This window comes from Hyla sarda, chromosome 6, assembly GCF_029499605.1.
Source record: "Hyla sarda isolate aHylSar1 chromosome 6, aHylSar1.hap1, whole genome shotgun sequence".
NCBI lineage: Eukaryota > Metazoa > Chordata > Amphibia > Anura > Hylidae > Hyla > Hyla sarda.
In genome coordinates this window covers 299,237,938-299,257,234 of record NC_079194.1, presented here as the reverse complement: position 1 = coordinate 299,257,234, position 19,297 = coordinate 299,237,938, and the positions used below count along the sequence as shown (strand labels likewise).

The following is a 19,297-nucleotide window of genomic DNA, read 5'->3' as shown; positions in this document are numbered from 1 at the left end:
GTTACCTTACTTTAGAAAAACTTGTAATGCGCCATAAGACATATCAAAGATTTGATTGGTCGGGGTCTCAGTGCTTAAAGGGGTACTCCCGTGGAAACCTTTTTTTTTTTATTTTCTTTTTTTTAAATCAAGTGAGCAGAGGAAAATCCCCATAGCAAACATATGCTGCTCTGGACAGTTCCTAAAATGGACAGCAGAGGTCAGCAGAGAGCACTGTGGTCATGACATCAGAGGAAATGCATTTCTTTTTTGTATTTCTCTTTAGTATACAGCCCCTAAAAAGTACTGGAAGGATTAAGATTTTTTAATAGAAGTGATTTACAAATCTGTTTAACTTTCTGGCACCAGTGGATTTAAAAAAAAAAGTTTTCCACGGGAGTACCCCTTTAAACCATCAGAAGTCAGGAGCGATTCCTGTCTAGCTTCTCTGGACGGCCCCATAGACTTACAATAGGGCTGCAGGACAGAGATCAATAAATTCGGGGAATGAAGCACACTCTCCTGAATAGAGGGGGGAGGGGGGGGGGGGGGCAAGCACTGAGACCCCAACCAATCGAAACTCTTGACATGTCAAAAGTATTTTTATTTTATTTTTTTTGTAACGAAAGGGACACTTCAAGTACAGATCCCAGTACTCAATGTATATTTTACCGATACTAATTCAATCCAGCACAAATGAGTTCATCTATCAGTCATTTCAAGCCACCTGTGAAGAACGTGAAATGTTTCACTCCTGGATGCTTTCCAGAATCAGAGAACTTTACGAAATTACAAAATGAGTTTAGCTGAATGATAAAAAAAAATAAAAAAAAATAAAAAATATATATAAATTATAATCATTTTTATTTTATTATATATATGTGTATATATATATATATATATATATATATATATATATATATATATATCACAGTGCTTATTTTTTTCAACACCAATAGCTAGGAGGACTCATTATGTGAACTCAATAAAACCTGCACTTATGCAAAACCGTCCCAAAAAAAAAAATGTATTTTTGTTACCATCAGATCAGGCAGAACAGATTGGATGCACCAGATGCTGATATACCGCCAGATCAGAAACTTTAAATTAAAAAAAGTAAACTTTCCAAATGAATGTTCGACTGACTTCTTTCAAAACGCATAAAAAAGGACGAGAATCAGAATTTTAATACTTGTATTAATGTTTTATCAGAATGTGACTAGTGTTGAGCGGCGTAGGCCATATTTGAATTCAGGATATTTCGCAAATATATGGATGAATATTTGTCATATATTCGCAAAATTCGCATATTCGCAATATTCGCTGCCTTTTTTTTTTACTATGCGCCATAAAATTTGCATTTGCCTTAAAATTCACATGCACATGCGCAATATGGCGTGATAAGAGCTAAAAGAAAGGATGGATCAATATGCACGAAAATTCGCATATGCCAATTTTCGGGAGCTCGCCAGTTTGATAGAGTAACTAGTATTGGAGCCTTGTTTGCACCACAAGCTGGAAGCAGGGAGGGATGATCACTGTGATGTGAACTGTGAAAAAAAATAATGCAAATATTCGTAATTGCGAATATATGGCGCTATATTCGCGAATTCGCGAATATGCTATATTCTGGATAAATATTTGCATTGCGAATATTTGCGCCCAACACTAAATGTGAAGTATGGAATCTCCGGATAGAAGTCCCTGCATCGTCTCTTTAGAGTAGTGTTTCCCAACCAGGGTCCCTCCAGCTGTTGCAAAACTAGGACTCCCAGCATGCCCGGACAGCCTTTGGCTGTCCGGGCATGCTGGGAGTTGTAGTTTTGCAACAGCTGGAGGAACCCTGTTTGGGAAACACTGCCTTAGATAATACAGATTGGTGACTAGACAGTGATATCACTTTCATCCAATCCTCCACACTCCCCTTTTCTTCAAGAGCATTATTTCCCAACCAGGGTTCCTCCAGCTGTTGCAAAACTACAACTCTCAGAATTCTCAGACAGTGTTTTTTTGCAACAGCTGGAGGCACACTGGTTGGAAAACACTGCCTTTGACAGTACAGATTAGTGGCTGGCCAGTGGTATCACTTTCATCCAATCCTCCACACTCCATGATTTTTCTCTTTAGCCCACTATAATCTTGTTTCCCATTTGGTTTTTGCCCCCCAAACCCCATATCATTCAGCCAATTTCTTACAATTTTGTCACCATCACTGTCTCCTATCCCCCCCCCCCCCCCATTTAATTTCCATTTGTGTGGTTAAGCATTTTCTATTTTCCAAGAATATTTCTATTTTAAGTTTTCTGGTTTTTACATGTTAATGCCTTCTTTAGGAAACCTGTACGTTCTCCTTTTTAAAATCTTCTAAGTTTTTTCATATCGTATTTTGCACACGGCTGACTGGGAACAACCAGCATCCCCTACAACACTCTGTATGGGACTTTAAGTTGTTTTATAATCTTTTACACTGGTAATATTGGCAGTTTTCTTGTTGAGGCCATGATTTCTATCATTATGTAAAGTCTACAGTTCAGTGCCTTCCCTTTGACAAGGATTATATTGATCATCATTATTTTAATAATAATATTTATTATTAGTGTTATTATTATTATTATTATTATTTTATTCAAATTTCTATTTTTTCTTCCTGAGCTAGAAAAAAATTACAAATTGTAAATTGTCCCATGAAAAACAGACCGTGGTGACAAGTAATTGACTCTTGTCAGCTTCAAATGGACTTGACACTGTTGGGGCATAAAATGGTTTTGGGACCTGGGCCCATTATTAAAATAATGATGATAATAATGATCATAATGATGATGATCATCATCATTATTGTTATCATCATTATTTTAATAATAATATTTATTATTATTATTATTATTGTTATTATAATTATTATTATTTTTCATAATTCAAATTTAAATTTTTTTCTTCTTCTTGATCTAGAAAAAAATTATAAATTGTAAATTGTCCCATGAAAAACAGACCGTGGTAACAAGGAATTGACTCTTGTCAGCTTCAAATGGACTTGTTACTGTTGGGGCATAATGTGGTTTCGGGAACTGGGTCCACAATTTTTTTTTCTCTTCATCTATTTGGCACCCTATTATTATTATTATTATAATAATAATTAAAGGGGTATTCCAGGCAAAACCATTTTTTATATATATCAACTGGCTCCGGAAAGTTAAACAGATTTGTAAATTACTTCTATTAAAAAATCTTAATCCTTCCAATAATTATTAGCTTCTGAAGTTTTCTTTCTAACTGTTCAATGATGATGTCACGTCCCGGGAGCTGTGCATGATGGGAGAATATCCCCATAGGAACTGCACAGCTCCCGGGACGTGAGTCATCAGAGAGCAGTTAGACAGAAAACAACAACTCAACTTCAGAAGCTAATAACTATTGGAAGGATTAAGATTTTTTAATAGAAGTAATTTACAAATCTGTTTAACTTTCCGGAGCCAGTTGATATATAAAAAAAAGTTTTGGCCTGGATAACCCCTTTAATTATTATTTTTATTAACATTATTATTATTATTAATAACATAATAATAATTATAATTATTATTTATTTTATTTAATTATTTATTTATTTTTTTAACCACTAAAGGTTTTTTGTTTTCCGATGCTCTAGTGAACCTAATTGACTCTGGATACCTCGATACATCCCATACTCCACAATGGTGTCCTGTTAAATTACCTCTACAATTTCTACAGTATGGGGGAGATTTATCAAAACCTGTGCAGAGGAAGAGTGGTGCAGTTGCCCATAGCAACCAATCAGATTGCTTCTTTCATTTTCCACAGGCCTCTAAAGAGGCCTGTGGAAAATGAAAGAAGCAATCTGATTGGTTGCTATGGGCAACTGCACCACTCTTCCTTTGCACAGGTTTTGATAAATCTCCCCATATAGCTCTGTAGATACTGATAAGGATGGACCGAGTGGGGGCTTTCAAATATGATTGACTGTGCTGCTATATACTTTGCCAAGTGTCGACACAAGAAGGGTATACACCACACAGAGGATGTTGGTATACACTTTTTCTTAGCAGGAAGCTCTGCCGTTCCCAAAAGAGTTCTCTTTTAATTCAGAAAAAACTGTTGGTTTTTACATTGTGCAAAGAAGGAGGTTTAGGGATGGAGAGTTATGACATCACAATTGTTACAGTTTAATTGGTTGTTCAAATATTGTGTCCGTATATATTAGCATATCTAGTGTCCATTCATTTCTTGGCAAAAGGTCTCTGTTCGTCAGATGTTTAGTCTTTCTACTCCTGCATGGAGTCATCTCAAGGCCTCTATTCGGAGTCACGAGCAGATAGCATTCTGACGTATATGGGTTGAAGGGTAAAACTATGCGTCCTTCTATATGCTGATTAGTCATTTGAGTGTGGCATAGCATAAGTTCTTATTTTGCAAGCCCTTTAGTTTGAGATTTCGGAATTTTCCACAAAGCCCAATGTTTAGACTTCCTGTATCCATAGTCTCCATCTCAAGGTTCTTGATTACCATATTTTTCGCCGTATAAGACGCACTTTTTCTTCCCCCAAACTGGGGGGGGGGGGGAGTTGGTGCGTCTTATACAGCGAATACCTGCGGCCATCAACAGCCGGGACCCGCGGCTAATACAGGACATCACCGATCGCGGTGATGCCCTGTATTAACCCTTCAGACGCGGCGATCAAAGCTGACCGCCGCGTCTGAAGCGAAAATAACACTAACCCGGCTGTTCAGTTGGGCTGTTCGGGTGAAATCGCGGCATCCCGAACAGGTTACAGGACACCGGGAGGGACCTTACCTGCCTCCTCGGTCTCTGCTCCGTGCCGGGATCCCCTGCATGGCCGGTGCTCTCCTTCGACATCATCACGTCGTCGCGCACGCCGTCCCATCATCCAATAGGAGCGGCGTGCGTAGCGACGTGATGACACCAACGGAGAGCGTGGATCCAGGGGAAGAAGACGTCCAGAGCGTCGGGGACACCACAGGGACGCGGCGACAGTGATGGAGGGCGACATCCAGGTCAGCGGTGACGGGTCCGGAGCGGCGGGGACAGGCGAGTATTACCTCCTATCCAGTGCTGGGATTTGTAGTTTTGCAACATCTGGAGGTCCGCAGGTTGAAGATAACTGTTGGGTGCAGAATCTTGTTTTTCTAGATTTTGCACCTTTAAAATAGGGTGCGTCTTATATGCCGGTGCGTCCTATAGGGCGAAAAATACGGTATGTGCAAAGAGCAGCTGAAATGTTTTGAATTAAGGAAAGCAAAGTTCTTCTATAATAGCTTCTCTAGAATTTTAGCAAAGGCATGTGAGTATAGATATAGCGATCAATATATCAATATATTATAAACCCAACAATATCACAAGAAACGTAATATATTGTTATTACCATTGCTGTGTTCCCTTCCCCATGCCGTTGCTATGATTTAATATGATACAATTAGTAAATTAAATTTGCCCTTGGATAAACCTTCCCTAAACATTTCCTGTTATTCTCCATGAAGAGTGTTTTTTTTTCTCAGATATGAAAACCTTCTACGTGCGCGGAGCCGGCGGCAGTGTTGTGGTGTTGGCGTGTGATAGTCTTCGCACTTTTGCACTTTCTGTATACTCATCCTTCAGCACCTGCCAACCTAATGGAGCTGTCAGCTGTCCTCTAGGCCAATAGACGGGCCCCAGAACCCCCGCCATGTGTCCCCTGATCCTCATACTAACACAATATCCTGCTCTTATATACATCTGTACAACTAACAAGATTTTACTGTTCACAATATTCTATTATTTATCTATCTCATATCTATCTATCTACAGTCATGGCCGTAAATGTTGGCACCCCTGAAATTTTTTTGAGAAAATTAAGTATTTCTCACAGAAAAGGATTGCAGTAACACATGTTTTGCTATACACATGTTTATTCCCTTTTTTTGTGTATTGGAACTAAATCAAAAAAGGGAGGGAAAAAAAAGTAAATTGGACATAATGTCACCAAACTCCAAAAATGGGCTGGACAAAATTATTGGCACCCTTTCAAAATCGTGGACAAATAAAATTCTTTCAAGCATTTGATGCTCCTTTTAGCTCACCTGGGGCAAGTAACAGGATAAGTAATGTAATGTATGTACACAGTGACCTCACCAGCAGAATAGTGAATACAGCTCTGGAGTATAATACAGGATATAACTCAGGATTAGTATAGGATAAGTAATGTAATGTATGTACTCAGTGACCTCACTAGCAGAATAGTGAGTATAGTGAGTGGGGTCACTGTATGAAATTACATTACTTACCCTGTACATGGGTTTACATTATTAGTGTCTATACTGTATACCAGTATTTCCTAACTAAAGTGCTTCCAGCTGTTAAAAAACTACTACTTTTGCAACAGCTGGAGGCACCCTGGTTGCCCCCTCTTTATATTGTATCAGTGCCCCTATTATACAGTAGCCCGACCCCCCCTCCGTATTACATACACTTTGTACAGATACACACTCACACACATGCACTTTATATATTCATACACAAGCACATTACATAGACACACAGATATACACACACATATATATATATATATATATGTATATATATATATATATATATATATATATATATATATATATACACACACATGCTCACACACATATGTACATGTAGGGACACTTGCTTTAAAAAAAATCCTCTATTCAGTCACCATCTTCTTTGTAGATCTTTCCCCTGTGCACAGTCACGGGCAGCCAGGGCCGAACTGGGACCAAAAATAGGCCCGGGCATACTAGAATATGCAGCCCATTTATTTTTTGGTGGGGGTCCCAGCAGTCAGACCCCCACCAAACTAAAATGGGCTGCATAGTCTAAAACCCCCAGGTTGATCTCCAGCTGTTGTAAAGCTACAACTCCCATCATGTCTGGAGCCTCAGAAGTTGTAGTTTTGTATCAGCTGGAGACCACAGATTGGAGTACAGTGCCACCCATCATCACTGCAGGACTTAAAAGTGACTACAGCAGTGATGGGACAGTCAGGAGAATACACAAGGATATCACTGACCTGAGTGACGTCTTCTCTGTTAGTCCAGATATCAGGACGTCTTCCAGCTCCATCTTCTCTGTAGAGTCTGACGCCCGGACATCATTGGTTCCTCACTATGTCAGCAGATCCTTATCCTCTGTATGAAGACAATGATTATTATAACTCTACCAAATACTATGGCACCTGAAAATTATTCTGCCATACACTGTACCCCCAAATATAAAACAACCTTCCACTGTACCCCTGAATATAATATGGCCACACACTTTACCCTCTGAATATAATACAGCCAACCACTGTACACCTGAATATAATACAGCCAACCACTGTACCCCTGAATACAATACTGCCAACCACTGTACCCCGTAATAATATACAGCCAACCACTGTACCCCTGAATAATATACAGCCAACCAAAGTACCCCTGAATAATATACAGCCAACCACTGTACCCCTGAATAATATACAGCCAACCACTGTACCCCTGAATATAATACTGCCAACCACTGTACCCCTGAATATAATACAGCCAACCACTGTACCCCTGAATAATATACAGCCAACCACTGTACCCCTGAATATAATACTGCCAACCACTGTACCCCTGAATATAATACTGCCAACCACTATACCCCTGAATACAATACTGCCAACCACTGTACCCCTGAATAATATACAGCCAACCACTGTACCCCTGAATAATATACAGCCAACCACTGTACACCTGAATATAATACAGCCAACCACTGTACCCCTGAATAATATACAGCCAACCTCTGTACCCCTGAATATAATACAGCTAACCACTGTACCCCTGAATAATATAAAGCCAACCACTGTACCCCTGAATATAATACAGCCAACCACTGTACCCCTGAATAATATACAGCCAACCACTGTACTCCTGAATATAATACAGCCAACCACTGTACCCCTGAATAATATACAGCCAACCACTGTACCCCTGAATAATATACAGCCAACCACTGTACCCGTGAATAATATACAGCCAACCACTGTACCCCTGAATATAATACTGCCAACCACTGTACCCCTGAATAATATACAGCCAACCACTGTACTCCTGAATGTAATACGGCCAACCACTGTACCCCTGAATATAATACTGCCAACCACTGTACCCCTGAATATAATACAGCTCACCACTGTACCCCTGAATATAATACTGCCAATCACTGTACACCTGAATATAATACAGCCAACCACTGTACCCCTGAATATAATACTGCCAACCACTGCACCCCTGAATAATATACAGCCAACCACTGTACTCCTGAATGTAATACGGCCAACCACTGTACCCCTGAATAATATACAGCCAACCACTGTACCCCTGAACAATATACAGCCAACCACTGTACACCTGAATATAATACAGCTAACCACTGTACCCCTGAATAATATAAAGCCAACCACTGTACTCCTGAATGTAATACGGCCAACCACTGTACCCCTGAATAATATACAGCCAACCACTGTACCCCTGAACAATATACAGCCAACCTCTGTACCCCTGAATATAATACAGCTAACCACTGTACCCCTGAATAATATAAAGCCAACCACTGTACCCCTGAATATAATACAGCCAACCACTGTACCCCTGAATAATATACAGCCAACCACTGTACTCCTGAATATAATACAGCCAACCACTGTACCCCTGAATAATATACAGCCAACCACTGTACCCCTGAATAATATACAGCCAACCACTGTATCCCTGAATATAATACAGCCAACCACTGTACCCCTGAATAATATACAGCCAACCACTGTACCCCTGAATATAATACTGCCAACCACTGCACCCCTGAATAATATACAGCCAACCACTGTACTCCTGAATGTAATACGGCCAACCACTGTACCCCTGAATATAATACTGCCAACCACTGTACCCCTGAATATAATACAGCCAACCACTGTACCCTGAATACAATACTGCCAATCACTGTACCCTTGAATAATATACAGCCAACCAATGTACCCCTGAATAATATACAGCCAACCACTGTACTCCTGAATACAATACTGCCAAGCACTGTACTCCTGAATATAATATTGCCAACCACTGTACTGCTGAATATAATATTGCCAACCACTGTACTCCTGAATATAATAAAGCCTACCACTGTACTCCTGAATATAATACAGCCTACCACTGTACTCCTGAATATAATAAAGCCTACCACTGTACTCCTGAATATAATACGGCCAACCACTGTACCCCTGAATATAATATTGCCAACCACTGTACCCCTGAATATAATACTGCCAACCACTGTACCTCTGAATATAATACAGCCAACCACTGTACCCCTGAATAATATTATGCCAACCACTGTACCCCTGAATATAATACAGCCAACCACTGTACCCCTGAATACAATACTGCCAATCACTGTACCCTTGAATAATATACAGCCAACCACTGTACCCCTGAAAAATATACAGCCAACCACTGTACCCCTGAATACAATACTGCCAACCACTGTACCCCTGAATAATATACAGCCAACCATTGTACCCCTGAATATAATACTGCAAACCACTGTACTCCGGAATATAATACAGCCAACCACAGTACCCCTGAATAATATACAGCCAACCACTGTACCCCTGAATATAATACAGCCCACCACTGTACCCCTGAATAATATACAGCCAACCACTGTACCCCTGAATATAATATTGCCAACCACTGTACCCCTGAATAATATACAGCCAACCACTGTACCCCTGAATATAATACTGCCAACCACTGTACCCCTGAATATAATACAGCCAACCACTGTACCCCTGAATATAATAAAGCCCACCACTGTACCCCGTAATAATATACAGCCAACCACTGTACCCCTGAATATAATACTGCCAACCACTGTACCCCATAAAAATATACAGCCAAGCACTGTACCCCTGAATATAATACAGCCAAACACTGTACCCCTGAAGAATATACAGCCAACCACTGTACCCCTGAATATAATACTGCCAACCACTGTACCCTGAATATAATACAGCCAACCACTGTACCCCTGAATAATATACAGCCAACCACTGTACCCCTGAATAATATACAGCCAACCACTGTACCCCTGAATATAATACTGCCAACCACTGTACCTCTGAATATAATACTGCCAACCATGGTACCCCTGAATATAATACAGCCAACCACTGTACCCCTGAATGTAATACGACCAACCACTGTACCCCTAAATTTAATATGACCACACATTGTACCCCTAAATATAATACTGCCAACCACTTTACCCCTTAACATAATATGGCCACACACTTTACCCCTGAACATAATATGGCCACACACTTTATCCCTGAACATAATATGGCCACACACTGTACCCCTGAACATAATATGGCCACACACTTTACCCCTGAACATAATATGGCCACACACTGTACCCCTGAACATAATAATATGGCCACACACTTTACCCCTGGACATAATATGGCCACACACTGTACCCCTGAACATAATATGGCCACACACTTTACCCCTGAACATAATATGGCCACACACTTTACCCCTGAACATAATATGGCCACACACTTTACCCCTGAACATAATATGGCCACACACTTTACCCCTGAACATAATATGGCCACACACTTTACCCCTGAACATAATATGGCCACACACTTTACCCCTGAACATAATATGGCCACACACTGTACCCCTGAACATAATAATATGGCCACACACTGTTTCTTCTTTATGGCAGAATCCCCCTCCTGTACTTTCCTCACCCAGACTCCAAAGTCCCCCAAGACCCATTTTTCCCCTCCTCCTTAAGACCCCTAAGGGCTCGTCCACACTGCGGACATTCAACTGGTGGAATGTCCGCCTTCTGCAGGCGCTGCTGGCAATGCATTCTGGGTGAACTCTGCCCACAGAATGAACATTCTAATGGTTGGACGTCCATTCCAATGGCAGAATTACCCTGTAGTAATTCCGCAATGTGCACAATGCATTAGTATCCCGGAATTTCGCTGGCAGAATGTCCACAGTGTGGATGAGCCCTAAGTCCCCCCCCAGACCCATATCTACCCTCTTCTTTCAGACACTTAAATCCCCCCAGACACATCTGTCTCCTCCAGACCCCTAAGTCCTCATTTAGACTATCTATCTCTCTATCTCATATCTATATATCTATCATCTACCCATCCATTTAATTTATTTATCTATTTGACCCTGTTACATAGCTGCTATATTTTCCTCTGTTCAGCAGACCTCATAGTGTCGGCTGTAAGATCTCTGTACTGTGGGAACTTATATATTGGGGGTCCAGCTGTAGATCGGGGGGGACATCAGACATACTAGTAGAGCTCATAATGTAAAATAAAGAAGATTTCCGGTAGTGTAGAATTTTTAGATAGAACATCCCAAGGTTATCCTGACCTGACCCTCATGTTTAACACCTTTTTACATAAAAGAAAGAGACTTAGTAGAGTTGTGTTTCTTGTAGAGTTGCGTCGCTTGTAGAGTTGTATTTCTTGTAGAGTTTTGTTGCTTGTAGAGTTGTATTTCTTGTAGAGTTGTGTCGCTTGTAGAGTTGTGTCGCTTGTAGAGTTGTGTTGCTTGTAGAGTTGTGTTGCTTGTAGAGTTGTGTCTCTTGTAGAGTTGTGTTGCTTGTAGAGTTGTGTCGCTTGTAGAGTTGTGTCACTTGTAGGGTTGTGTCGCTTGAAGAGTTTTGTTGCTTGTAGAGTTGTATTTCTTGTAGAGTTGTGTCGCTTGTAGAGTTGTGTCGCTTGTAGAGTTGTGTTTCTTGTAGAGTTGTGTCGCTTGTAGAGCTGTGTCGCTTGTAGAGTTGTGTCGCTTGTAGAGTTGTGTCGCTTGTAGAGTTGTGTCACTTGTAGAGTTGTGTCGCTTGTAGAGTTGTGTTGCTTGTAGAATTGTTTTGCTTGAAGAGTTTTGTCGCTTGTAGAGTTGTGTTTCTTGTAGAGTTGTGTCGCTTGTAGAGTTGTGTCGCTTGTAGAGTTGTGTTGCTTGTAGAGCCGTGTCGCTTGTAGAGCTGTGTCGCTTGTAGAGCTGTGTCACTTGTAGAGTTGTGTCGCTTGTAGAGTTGTGTCGCTTGTAGAGTTGTGTCGCTTGTAGAGTTGTGTTGCTTGAAGAGTTTGTGTCGCTTGTAGAGTTGTGTTTCTTGTAGAGTTGTGTCGCTTGTAGAGCTGTGTCGCTTGTACAGTTGTGTCGCTTGTAGAGTTGTGTCACTTGTAGAGTTGTGTCGCTTGTAGAGTTGTGTCACTTGTAGAGTTGTGTTGCTTGTAGAATTGTTTTGCTTGAAGAGTTTTGTCGCTTGTAGAGTTGTGTTTCTTGTAGAGTTGTGTTTCTTGTAGAGTTGGGTCGCTTGTAGAGTTGTGTCGCTTGTAGAGCCGTGTCGCTTGTAGTGTTGTGTCGCTTGTAGAGTTGTGTCGCTTGTAGAGCTGTGTCGCTTGTAGAGTTGTGTCGCTTGTAGAGTTGTGTCACTTGTAGAGTTGTGTCGCTTGTAGAGTTGTGTTGTTTGTAGAATTGCGTTGCTTGAAGAGTTTTGTCGCTTGTAGAGTTGTGTTTCTTGTAGAGTTGTGTCGCTTGTAGAGTTGTGTCGCTTGTAGAGTTGTGTCGCTTGTAGAGCTGTGTCGCTTGTAGAGTTGTGTCGCTTGTAGAGTTGTGTCGCTTGTAGAGTTGTGTCACTTGTAGAGTTGTGTCTCTTTTAGAGTTGTGTTTCTTGTAGAGTTGTGTCGCTTGTAGAGTTGTGTTTCTTGTAGAGTTGTGTCGCTTGTAGAGTTGTGTTTCTTGTAGAGTTGTGTCGCTTGAAGAGTTGTGTCGCTTGTAGAGTTGTGTTGTTGTAGAGTTGTGTCGCTTGTAGAGTTGTGTTGTTGTAGAGTTGTGTCGCTTGTAGAGTTGTGTCGCTTGTAGAGTTGTGTTTCTTGAAGAGTTGTGTCACTTGTAGAGTTGTGTCACTTGTAGAGTTGTGTCACTTGTAGAGTTGTGTCGCTTGTAGAGTTGTGTCGATTGTAGAGTTGTGTCATTTGTAGAGTTGTGTTGCTTGTAGAGTTGTGTCGCTTGTAGAGTTGTGTTGTTTGTAGACTTGTGTCGCTTGTAGAGTTGTGTCACTTGTAGAGTTGTGTCGCTTGTAGACTTGTGTTTCTTGTAGAGTTGTGTCGCTTGTAGAGTTGTGTCGCTTGTAGACTTGTGTTTCTTGTAGAGTTGTGTCGCTTGTAGAGTTGTGTCTCTTGTAGAGTTGTGTCGCTTGCACAGTTGTGTTGCTTGTACAGTTGTGTGGCTTGTAGAGTTGTGTTGCTTGCAGAGTTGTGTCGCTTGTAGAGTTGTGTTGCTTGTAGCAGAGCTGAGTTGACATTTGACACAACTTATCATGATATCACAAATTCACAACGTGTTATCTGTGGTTGTTTTTCCTGTCTCTGTAAATCATCATAATGCGCAGTGTGAACAGTTACTGTAGGGGACAGATTCGGCTTTGTTCATACTCCAAGCTGCCCATACATAGCTGCCAACTGAGGTCTCCTCCGTACGACAACTATCTCTCCCAATCCTTTCATACATATGTACGCTCAGGTAGGTCGAGTGTGCATTGTTTAAATAGAGAAGAGGGGAAAACGCTGCTACCAGACTCCTCTGGTGGTGACTTATCTCCCAGAAAGGCCGGACCTACCAAAATTTGGGGTTGGACTGATATTCATCTGATGTGTACGCTGTCTTAAAGGGGAACTCCACCTCTTCAATTGTTATCCACCGTGCACCTTGCAGGGTGTCTGCAAATTTGTTGTAGCCTTTTTCTTATTTAGATCTAAGGAAATATGTTACTTATTATTGGGCAGAACAGAAAACACTGCAGAACATATTTCTGCCACTAGATGGCGCCTTGGAATTTTGCGCTACGTATACTTTGGTATGAGGGAGGGCAACGGTTTTTGTAGGGAAAACCACCCAAATGCCATAGGGTAGTGGTCTCCAAACTGTGGACCTTCATATGTGGCAAAACTACAACTCCCAGCATGCCCGGACAGCCAACGGCTGTCCGGGCATGCTGGGAGTTGTAGTTTTGGGACATCTGGAGGTCCATAGTTTTAGAGACCGCTGTCAAAGGGAGTCTAATATGCCACACAATGCTCCAACATGGGTGCCTCCAGCTGTTGCCAAAGACTGTCCAGGCATGCTGGGAATTGTAGTTTTGCAGTAACTGTAGGCACCCTGGTTGGGAAACACTACTCTAGAAGAAAAAGTGAATTGCTCTCTAAGGCCACCTACTGGAAATAACCTTGCAGAACGAGCCTTGGAACATGACTGGGGATTATCAGCCTAACCGGTATCTTTTCCAAAAGAAAACAGGTGGCACTAGAGAGTCATTTTGTGCTACATCTATTTGACTGATATAGACCTGTGCTTAGGTTGGGTCACAGAAAACTTCAGCTCAGCAGCACACCATGTGGTCAAAAGGCGATATTACAAGAGCAAAACTAGCTAGGATTTGCCTGTTATAAGGCTAGGTTTCCACTTGGTTTTTTTTCTGGCAGTTTTTGGAAAACTCTCACTGCAGTTTTTGAGCCAAAGTCAGAAGTGGATCCATAAGGGAGGAGAAGTGTAAGTCCTTCCTTTATATGTCCTATTCCTTTTGAATACACTTCTGGCTTTGGCTCAAAAACTGCAGTGAGAGTTTTCCAAAAACTACCAGAAAAAAAACAAAAAAAAACAAGTGGAAACTTTTAGCCTTAACAATTCACTGACAGCAAGCAGAAGACTTAACAAAAAATATTTGAAATGTAAAGTTTGTTACAAAGTATTATTATTATTATTATTATTATTATTATTATTATTATTATAATACAATGATTACAATTAAGTTAGCATATGTTCACATACATTTACATTTTCAACATTTTTTTTCCGTAATCAGGTGGTGTAGGGCACTGTTTTTCAAACAGTGTGTCTTCAGCTGTTGCAAAACTACAGCTACCAGCATGCCCAGACTATCTATCTATCTATCTATCTATCTATCTATCTATCTATCTATCTATCTATCTATCTCATATCTATCTATCTATCTATCTATCTCATATCTATCTCATATCTATCTATCTATCTATCTCATATATATATATCTATCTATCAACAGGAGAATACAGCAGCACACTGCTAGCACAAAGATACAGATAAAACATGAAATGCTATATTGCTACAATGCAAAAATGAAAAAGTGAGGTACTTAGCTCACAATTTGGCGGACAAATAGTTTGGACCGTCCCACCACGATAAGGTGACCTCATTGGGACGGACCCTACACTGTGAATATGCCTCTGTGCAATCAGTTTAACAGGCATTGCAAGGTCTGAGACGTCTGAGACACCTTTTACAGCACCTAATAGAGGTGGGTGGGGTGCAGGAGCCAACATGGAGGTAGCCACTTCCTCCGTATGTATAACACAAACAAGGATAAGTTGGCCAGCACTACTGATACCAAACTATTATATGGACCTGGCATACAGATGCACGCTGCTAGGCTAAATATACAGCAACAGGAGAATACAGCAGCACACTGCTAGCACAAAGATACAGATAAAACATGAAATGCTATATTGCTACAGTGCAAAAAATGAAAACGGGAGGTACTTAGCCAGGTATGCAGGTCCATATAGTAGTTTGGTGCCAGTAGTGCTGGCCAACTTATCCTTGTTTGTGTTATACATACGGGGGATTGGCTGCCTCCATGTTGGCTCCTGCACCCCACCCATCTCTATTATGTGTGTATAAGGTGCGGATGTCTCAGACCTTGCAATGCCTGTTAAACTGATTGCACAGAGGTATATTCACAGGATAGGGTCCGTCCCAATGAGGTCACTTTACCGTGGTGGGATGGTCCAAGCTATTTGGCCACCAAATTGTGAGCTAAGTACCTCACTTTTTCATTTTTTGCACTATAGCTATATAGCATTTCATGTTTTATCTGTATCTTTGTGCTAGCAGTGTGCTGCTGTATTTTCCTGTTGCTGTATATTTAGCCTAGCAGCGTGCACCTGTATGCTGGGTCCATATAGTAGTTTGGTATCAGTAGTGCTGGCTAACTTATCCTTGTTTGCATCTATCTATCTCATATCTATCCCATATCTATCTATCTATCTCCTATCTATCCCATATCTATCTCATATCTATCTATCTATCTATCTCATATCTATCTCCTATCTACCCCATATCGATCTCATATCTATCTATCTATCTTATATCTATCTATCTATCTCATATCTATCTATCTATCTGGTTTTAGTTGCCTGATCAGAGATGACTTTATACAGGAGAAAACACGTGTCTCTGCTCCATTCAGCAAAGTTGTAGGGCTCCTGTGTCCTGCAGTTCCCCATAGTGACAGGTAGGTGTCAGCCACACACCACCAGTTGGCTTTATTCCCTTATTCAAAGACATCAAGTGTTAATGCAATTGACCAATCAGTGCAAAGATGATGGGAGGTAATTGGGTAATTGTATTTTATTCATCACAAGCAGAGAAAAGGAGGAAAAAAAAAGTGGGAGAGGGAGGTGAAAAGAAAAAAAAGGGAAGAAGGGAAAGCGGATAGGAAAAAGGTTGCGTGGAGGGGGGAGGAGGAGTGAGGGGGGGGGGGGAGGAGGGAGAGAGAGAAAGAAGCAAAGCTCACTAGATGTGAAAATCCTGAAATTGCAATAAGGAGTTATTGCAAGATCCATAGTCAGCCTGCTGGAGACTGTGGTGTGGAGGAGGCTGTGCTGCATGCATTGTGCACTTCTCTGCTGGACCTGGGAACTAGAAGGACCTGATCTGTGGATATGCTGCAAAAAAATTAAGTAGTCCCCCCCCCCCCCTCCTCACTTTAATTTCTCCCTGGGTGAAGGGGGGCTGAGCAGAGAGAGAAGGAGCACAGCACACACAGGGAGCAGGATTTGTCTGAAACAGAAGGATCCACTGGTTGTCACATCATGAGGAACATCATGGGGAACATCATGGGGAACATCATGGGGAACATCATGGCAAGACGAGGATTGTGGCAGCACGTTCTAGGGGGCGAATGCATCCTGCAGAACCCTGACGTGCATGGAGAATGATAAGGACCTGGAATCCAGTCAAAGCCACTTTGACAATTGCACTCAGAACAAGGCACCCCATGTGGAGCTAGATCTCACGCGTTTCAGGATTCTTTATTTAAAATTTAATGTTATTTTTTTTAATTTTTTTTAATTTTTTTTTAATTTTGCAAAGGGAAAAGCGTCATCATCATCATCATCCATCACCACCAGGAATGCAACGGAAAGCGACACAATCCGCCAGGTGCTTCCAAGCAAAAGGCTGAAGGATTTATTGCACGCTGCATCTCCCAGTCAATGTGATAGAATGAAATTGCAGAGGAGCAGAAGGAGAGCAGTGCATGCCTGGAGTTTGGGCATCAGGATCCCCGGATTCTAGAAATAGGGAAGAGAAAAAAAAAAAAAAAAACAGACGAAGAAGAAGAAGAGGAAGAAGCCACCATGCAGAGCTGCACTGGGCTGTGAGTGGAATCTAATCAGATCTGGGTTTTTTTCTTTTTCTGGAGAGGGGGGGGGGGGGGGGTGAAAGTTTCTTATTGGGATTTGGTTGGACCTAGACAAGAGTTATGGTGTGCAGGGAAGCGGTGGGATAACTATGAAGATCGGAGGCTTCCAATGGACCAGGGATGGATTGGATTTTAAGGAAGAACCTGCTGGGTGCAATCTGAGGCTTTCATCATTGTTCTTCTCCCTTGGACACCTTGCGTGGGGAGAACAGATGCGGGGAGCTGCTTTGGGATCACTTCAGCACCTTGGACAGTGAAAGTTTTTTGCAGAACAGGTCTTTATTTTTTTTTTTCTTCTTTTTTAAGCCTCAAGTTGAAGGCAGAGTTGCATGAACACTTTTTGGGCTGGAATACTATTAAACTAGGGGGGGGGGGTGGTGGCGGCACGCCATGGCTGGTTGTAGCAGCGCCGGGTCCTGGGGTCGATCTGCTGTTCCTTGGATGTTCACCTGGATCCTGTCCTGACACAGTAGGTTCTTCTCCTTGACATCTTAGGGGTATTTTGCAGGGTGGATTTTGTAGAGGGATGTCTATTGGTCTGGGATGGATTGTTAACCCTGTTACCTCTGCATGCTCTTTTTTTTAATTTAATTTTTGAAAATTTTTTTTGTTCTTTTTTTGTTTTTACACCTGTAGCCTACAACTGCATTAAAAATGCATGGATCCCCGTGGAGGGAATGCTGCAGCCTTGTCTCACCTATTGCATCTGAGTGTGTGTGCCCCCTATCGTCTCATAGTCCCCAAATCTGTATCTAATGAGCATCTTTAACCTCAAATGAAATGCCCCCCCCCTCCCCCCCAACCATCCCGTCATGATGGTCATCAAAAGGTCTCAACATTTTCTGGAGGAGTCTATGGAGTCAATTGGTGGTGGAATGCAGGAGGGGAGACGTGGGCTTTCTCTGCCATTGTGTGTGTGTGTGTCTTGGGCTTAGAATTCCTTAGGAGGGACCTCTTCATCTGACCCTTATGGGGGGGCTCTCCTCTTGCACCAGCACAACCATTCGGAGGTATATGGCCATAGAACAGTGTTTCCCAACCAGGGTGACTCCAGCTGTTGCAAAACGACAACTCCCAGCATGCTCGGACAGCCTTCGGCTGTCCGAGCATGCTGGGAGTTGTCGTTTTGCAACAGCTGGAGGCACCCTGGTTGGGAAACACTGCCATAGAAGGAGAAATAGAAAGGGTTGCAGGGTCTAAGACCCGCTTGGATAAATCGTTCCATTTGGTGGCAATGATGAAATGCTGGTGGCTGAAGTCTATTGAGTGATCCCAGGCTGAGGCTTTCTGGAGTAATTACTGCAGTGACCAGGAGCCGCTCTCCCAGGAAGCCCCGCAGGGGTCATGTCCACACATTAACATAAATGTTGCCTGGATTTCAAAGAATGCCGGAGATTTATGAAGCAGAATAGACGTTTTACACATGGGCTGTTCTGGCCAAAAGGCAGAACCTGGAGCAGCAGGAGATGTTCTTGAGTGATTTTTTGCAGAAGCTCAGCACAATGTATATACTATGTATACAGACATGGATGGAGGGGTATACACTATATACCGGGGGTATAAGGAGACATGGATGGAGGGGTGTATACTATATACTGGGGGTATAAGGATACATGTATGGAGGGGTATACACTATATACTGGGGGTATAAGGAGACATGGATGGAGGGGTATACACTATATACCGGGG

At 41.8% G+C, this 19,297-nt stretch overlaps 1 protein-coding gene across 9 annotated transcripts in view; it reads left to right on the top strand.

The window, feature by feature from the left end:
* The window catches only part of LRRC4C (leucine rich repeat containing 4C), an 813,407-nt gene that overhangs the window by 633,872 nt on the left and 160,238 nt on the right, over window positions 1-19,297 (top strand). The window contains exon 1 of one of the 9 annotated variants that reach the window (XM_056527918.1): window positions 16,676-17,563. The exons of 7 other annotated variants lie outside the window; for them this stretch is intronic. The gene's annotated coding sequence lies outside the window, so the exon portion shown is untranslated. Of the gene's footprint in view, window positions 1-16,675; window positions 17,564-17,619; window positions 18,078-19,297 lie in introns of those variants that run through there. One more of the 9 variants, XM_056527915.1, reaches the window with a different exon arrangement.